We start from the raw sequence: 7,026 nt of genomic DNA, 5'->3' as shown, positions 1-7,026 counted from the left end.
CATGTGGAGGGACATGGAGGAGCATGTCTTTCGTTGAGCTAGAGAAGTTTAGCATATCTTCTTTAGCTGGTAGTCTAGCACAGTGGTTCTCCACCTGCCTAATGCCATGACCCCCAACCATAAAATTATTTTCATTGCTAGTTCATAACTGTAATTTTTCTACTGTAAATAACTGGACAACCCCTGTGAAAGGGTCGTTCAACCCCCAAAGGGGTCGCAAGCTACAGGTTGAGAGCTGCTGGTCTACCACTAAAAATCAATATAGTACCAAAAGTTCTTTGAAGAATAAATGTACTGAACATGTATTATCTTTCTGAATCAGAAACAGGGCTCCGTGGCTAACAGAAACTGCTAAATAGTAAAATGTCAAGATAAGTCTCTCTCTCTCTCTCTCTCTCTCTCTCTCTCTCTCTCTCTCTCTCTCTCTCCATCATTAAGTGTGGCAAAATTGTAAAAAAATGCAAGGACAACAGAACAATACTAGAGAACATAAAGAACTTTAGACCATGTTATGGGTTCAATAATGTCCTAAGCTAGAAAACCTGTTTACTTTGAAAGCCCAAGTAAAATACCACTCTTGTTTATATTGCTGTTTTAGGTGCCATTGAGTCCATTCCAATTCATTACAACCCTGTGTGCAGCAGAGCAAAAAACCGCCCGGTCCTGTGCCACCATCACAAAGGTTCTTATGCCTGAGCCCATTATTGCCTGACGGTGCTGATCCATCTCTTTTACAGCCTTCCTCTTGCTCACTGCACCTCCACTGTTCCAATTATGATGTCCGTCTCCAGGGACTGGTCTCTCCTGACAACATGTTGAAAGTATGTAAGATGAAGTCTCACCATCCTTGCCTCTAAAGAGCACTCTGACTGTACTTCTTCCAAGACAGACTTATTTGTCCTTTTGCCCATCCATGGAATTTTCAATATTCTTCACCAGCACTACAATTCAAATGCATCAATTCTTTGGTACATGCATTTGAGGGGATACCCCCCCAAAATGGACTTTTTTTCAAAGCTATGTATTTAATTTTTTTTTACAAAACAACCTTATCACCTTCAAAGTACTCTCATTACACTTAATACATTTATTCATGTCTGTGATTCCATTCTTGGAAACGTTTTTCAAACTCATCTGTTTGGATGGCTGACAGCACCTCCATCATTTTTTTTCTTCACCTCTTCTACATTGTTAAATCACTGTCCTTTCATGTCCCTCTTCATTTGCCAAAACAACAAGAAGTCACACGGAACAGGTGAGGTGAGCAAAATGCATGTTGGGTGGGGGTGGTGGGGTCCGGGAAGAGAGGATGCTGTCTTTTGCCAAAAACCGAGATAGCTGTTTGAACAGGTGCATTGTGGTGGCGGCAAAATCAGTCTCCCATCTGCCACAAATCAGGCCTTTTTTTCCTGTCACACACTGTTACACTGCCTTTTCAGAATCTCTAAATAGAAAGTTGGGTTAACAGTCTGCCCTGGTGGAACAAGCTCCAAATACACTCGGAGTCAACATTTTTGTCCCTTCAGGAAGTTCACCACCACTCAGAATGAAGTTTGTCCTTAATTGACATTTTGCCTTTTTAGATATGAGAATACCACTGATACTCTTGAGTTTTTCCCATAGAACTTTCCTTGTAAGCTGTGTTCAACATCACAACAGTTTCTGCAGCATTTTTCCCAAGCAGGAAACAAAATTTCAGAGTTGAATGCTATTCTCTTAAATCTGCCACCACAACAAAACAAGGTGTGAGTGAAACTTTTCACGAAAAAATTCACTGTGACCAGAGAGAACCTTCCCAGGTGCTGCCACTGAGTGCTCTAACTCAGAAGGAGTTGCTGGATGCTTGCTAGCAAGAAAAAATGTACTACGAAAGCTCCATCTAGCAGAGCTTTTTTACGTTTTTTTTTCTGATACCCCCTCATATGATGCAATGGAGAATATTATAGCTTGGGTGAGGCACACGTTAGTCCTTGCTTTCCAATACTCTAAAGGACTCTTGTACATCAGATTTATCTATTGCAGCTCATCTTTTGATTTCTTGACTGCTGCTTCCATGAGCATTTATTGTGGAGCCAAGTAAGTTAAAATCCTTGACAGCTTCGATCACTTTTCCATTTACCACAATGGATATGATGTGAGGGTTTACAGTGAATTGTAATCTAGAGTGAAGCCTGCAAGTCTTTGTGTTCATCAGCAAGTCCTTCCGGTTCTCCTCACTTTCAGCAGGCAAGGTTGTGTCCGCTCATATTTCAGATTGTTGATAAATATTTCTCCAATCCTAATGCCGCCCACTTCTGTATATAATCCAGCTTTTCTAATGATGTTCTCAATTTACAGATTGAATAAGTGTGGTGAGAGGACACAACCCCGTCACATGCCTACCCTGATTTTCACCTATGCAGGAAGTATTCCCTTGTTCTGTTCACATAACTGCCTGTTAATCCATGCATAAGTTCCATAAAAGCACAATAAAGAGTTCTTAAATTCTGATTCTTCTCAAGGTTTGTTGTGATTCACACAGACAAATGCTTTGGCATAGTCAATAAAATACAAGTAAACATCTTTCTGGTGTTCTCTGTTTTCAGCCAAGATCTATCTGACATCAGCATGAGATTATTTGATCCACACCCTCTTCTGATACTGGCTTGAATCTTTGGCAGCTCCTTGCCAATGAACTGCTGCAACCATTGTGAGATGATCTTTAGCAAAATCTTGTTTGCATATGACATCAGTGATGTTGTTCTATAGTTTGAGTATTCTGTTGAGTCACCTTTCTTTGGAATGGGTACAAATATGAATCTCTTCCAGACAGTTGGCCAAGTAACTATCTTCCAAATTTCCTGGCATAGATGAGTCAGTGCTTCCAGTGCTTTATCAGCTATTGAAACATTTCAATTAGTATTCCATCAATTCCTGGAATGTTGTTTTTGGCTAATACTTTCAGTGCAGTTTGAACTTCTTCCTTCTGTGCCCTTGGTTCTTGCTCATATGCCCATGTGGTGGAATGTCAACTAGTTTTTATGTTTGTTTGTACAGTGATTCTGTGTATTTTTTCCATTTCTTTTTGATGTTTCCTGCATCGTTCAATAGTTTGCCCATAGAATCTTTCAATATTTCAACTCGAGACTTGAATTTTTTTTCTTGAGTTTTGCTCAATTACAGTTTTGATTGGTGTGTTCTTCCTTTTTGGTTTTGTATCTCTAGGTCTTTGCATATTTCATTATAAAATCATACTTTGTCTTCTCAAGCTGCTCTTTAAATTTTTCTACACAGAAATTAGGTGGTTTATAAGTCACTGATTTATTGGATAATCACCTATTAAATCCCATCCCCTACCCTCAAGTACTGAAGAAGCTTACATCCAGTCTTTAAGCATTCTGCATTTCATTGCCAAACTTGTAGCTGTGTATCTTGTTCCAGTTGATTTTGATGTAACTGGAAGCTACGGGCAGACGGTCTTGAATGTGATGCCTGATGTTGCTTGATAGTTTTCTCTAAATGCTGTCTGATTTTCATTTTCTTCACGCTCTTTGATTTTAATAAGCTACTTTGAAGTTTGGACTTCATTTGAAATATTTATTGAATCCTGTATATTTACTAATCAACTGAACACTGTCATCTTCATGATAATGACTCTGAATGTTAAGCACTCCCACCACTTGGGCCACAGGTGATGTGATGGTGAACTTCCACTCAAAACCCCAACTACCATTCCAGAAGTTTCTAGGTTGAAACTAGTGGCTTTCAATACATGCAATTGGAGTCTCTTGCCTCTTCATAGTTTATACTTACTTACTCACTACATCAAGTCAATGCTGACTCACAGCAAGCCCTTGGGACAGAGTAGAGCTGACCCTGCATGTTTCCCATACCGTAACTCTGTAGGAGTAGAAAGCCCTATCTTTCTCCCTCTGTAATTTGAATTTAGCAATATTAATGCTGTTGGAATAATGATCGCTCATATTGACGCTTAGAGAACTGTCACAGGATTCTCTCCAAGATTTAGGGTTCTATCTACTTCCGCTGGTTCAGGCCATTAACTCCTTTCTAAAGGCGATCACATTTAAAGGATTTTATTTTCTTGGATCTAAATATCTGTGCTTACCCAGGTTTCTGTGTTTTGTGAGACCCGACCTTTGTATCCTCTGTCTTCACTGGTGTGAACTGATGGTTCATGGTCTACTGGGAAATGCATGTGATGCCCCATTCCTTGATAACGATTATTGTTCACCAAACCAAACTAACCGCCTTTAAGCCCATGCTGACTCACAATGATCCCCCTGTGGGTTTCCGAGACTGTAACTGTTTAGGGGAGTAGAAAGCCCAGCTCTTTCTCCCAAGGAGCTGCTGGTGGTTTGAAACTCCTGATGCAGATTTCAGCCCAACACACAGCCACTAATTAAACACTTCATTAAATTCTCCAGGAGATGCATGAGTGCTAAATTTAACAACTGTTCATAACTTCTCCTCATCCAACAGCTGATCCTCAAAACTGACCATCTTGGGTGGCTCTCTTCCCTGATTTCTTGGTGGTTATTACAGCAGAATCCACAAGCTTAACGAGCAAGAGGAAATAACTCTACCAAATCAGAAAAAATATATAATTGCAAGGAGGAAGTTAAAGATAAAATAGCAAGGACAGATAAGGAAATAAATCAGATGGCTTTTGCTTCATCAATAAGGATGGAAATCAATAAGACTTCCAGTTAGAAATGTTCTTGTGGGTGTTGAAACTAAGAAAAAAATCAACAAAATTTAATAAAAATGATGAAGTAACTCTACAACTGACTCTTCTGTGAAAGATTATATATCCCATAAAATGTGCTTTCTATGAAGTGTTCTTATAACTCATTTTTAAAAGTCCATGTAGTAGTTATTAAACTGAAAAAGAAGTGGTTTTGTAGAAGGGAAGGTGGCCATGACCAAGTTCCAGCAAGATGATAGGGAAAGAATAATAATAAAAGATTTTTGTCTTGGCATCTTCAAGATGTTTAATAAGAGGCTTCAGATGGAGTATGAGTAAAGGAAACAACAATGGGAGCACAGCCCTAGGGGGAAGAAACACTGATTAAGTCTCATAGTAATCCTGGAAATTGGGAAATAATTGTGATTATTACTACAAAGAATATTCCCATTTTTAAATTGTGGGAGAATTTGGGGCATAATGAGGCCAAGAGACTGGATTCAAAACTATTTTTGAATTGTTCCAATATGTCAAAATGAGTCAGTACCAAAATAATGACTGGAACCCAGGACTCCTGGCTCTTAGCCAGGACTCTACCCACGTAACCATATTTCCTGCATTTTTTAGTTTTGATCTTGATCTCATCCTTTGTCCTTCTCTCTGTCTTTTCTTTCCTCTCACTTCTCTCTCGCATGCCATCAGTGACCTTTGTACACATCCTCCATAAATCACTCTATAATGAAGCCCCTTTGTCGTTCTCGTCTCCAGGTACCCGATGGAAGATTGTGGCAGAGCACCAGAGCTACACATTAAGGGAGATAATTGAAGGTCACTCAGCTGAAAATAATTCATATTTACCCATGGCTTCCTTTAGCAGAGCATCTGGTTCCCGTTAGCCAGCATGGTGTCCTCTGGCTCTAACGGTGGTGGCCTACGGTAACCACATTTTTGCTAAAAAAGAAAAAAGAGGGGTTTCTTACATCTGTTCCCGAGATGTTTTTATGCTCCTCCTGTACCAAGCGATGCTCAGCCTTGAGATCAACGTGGACTAAAGCTCCAGTGTGTTCGGTACTAGTGACTTTCAGGCTGTCTGGGTAGTGGGGGTCTCTGTTGCTTTTACTTTCTTTTGAGATCACTCAACATGAAGGGCTGAGAAAGCTGAAGTCAATGATTCTATTTCACTAACTTGCCGGCAGAAAGTTATAATTCTTTTTTTTTTTTTTTAACATTTGAAAGTTACAATTCTAATCTGGCTTGAATACATTCTTCTATTTGAAAAGAGAGTTCCTGTTCTAATTTCCGTGGACAAAGCATATATTCTTACTTACTACGCTATTAGAGGTTTCAGCTTGCCTGCCCACCATAGACATTCATTTTGTGTGTCTATTGTGTTAGCAATAGGAACTTATGTCTCTACTTAAATCATAATCTCTTTCAACTTGTTTATGACAAATGCTCCTAGTATTACCTACTAGTTACCATTTTAAAAACCTCGACTGAGTTGAACTGAAAACATACTGAAAAGACCAAATATAAGAATGTGGAAAATAAGTATTTCTGACTACAACATAATTTAGGATAAGCCCAAATGTGCTGTAAATATTGGACAAACAAAACTGGGTGGTGTACACAGTAGGACGTGGATTTTTACCCATAGTCTATGCTATTGCTACTATTAATAGCAATAGTTAAATTCATTGAGTAATTTCAGTGCCTCCCGTTTATTGATTTATGTTCAGTGCCTCATTTACTCCTCACAAAAACCCTATGTGGTATAGAACACTCATCCTATTTTACAGAAGAGGCAAGTGGCCCTCATAAAGATGCATTGGGGGGGGGGCACACAGAGTGGCAGAATAGATTTTTTTTTAAAGAAGCATCATTGTGGAAAGCAAATGTTTTGAGAATTATGAGGGTAACGAATGTACTAATGTGCTGTGATGTATGTATGGATTGTGAAAAGAGTTGTATGGGCCCCAATAAAGTGATTTTTTTAAAGATGTATTGGTGGGGTTCATTATACAGCTCACTAAAAACAGGTGGATTAGAGGAGCGTTCAATAAAAGTATTATCTTCTAAAGCATAGACAGACAGGGTGACAGGAAATCACAAGGAATAGAGCTTTATCCTGAGGCTAATAATCATAGGCTCTTAGGATCCCTTAAGTCGATGATGTAGACATAGAGGGGATGGTACCAAAGCCAGAAAGAGAGCTATAAGGGAGAAGGCATCTGAAAGGAACTTGACCTGTCGGAATGTATAGAGCCATCCTGAAGCAACACCAAGGAAGGAAGTGGGGAACAAACACCTCCTCGCACTTACCTGCCAATTTGGTTGGCATC

General features: G+C 39.4%; 1 pseudogene; it reads right to left on the bottom strand.

Moving 5' to 3' along the window:
* Positions 1-3,368: 3,368 nt before the first annotated feature.
* LOC142438962 (F-actin-capping protein subunit alpha-1-like) lies at positions 3,369-5,378 on the bottom strand (annotated as a pseudogene).
* Positions 5,379-7,026: the final 1,648 nt, after the last annotated feature.

This window comes from Tenrec ecaudatus, chromosome 1, assembly GCF_050624435.1.
Source record: "Tenrec ecaudatus isolate mTenEca1 chromosome 1, mTenEca1.hap1, whole genome shotgun sequence".
Taxonomy (NCBI): Eukaryota; Metazoa; Chordata; class Mammalia; order Afrosoricida; family Tenrecidae; genus Tenrec; species Tenrec ecaudatus.
Note: the sequence above shows the minus strand (reverse complement) of the source record. Positions and strands in the feature narration are given on the sequence as shown.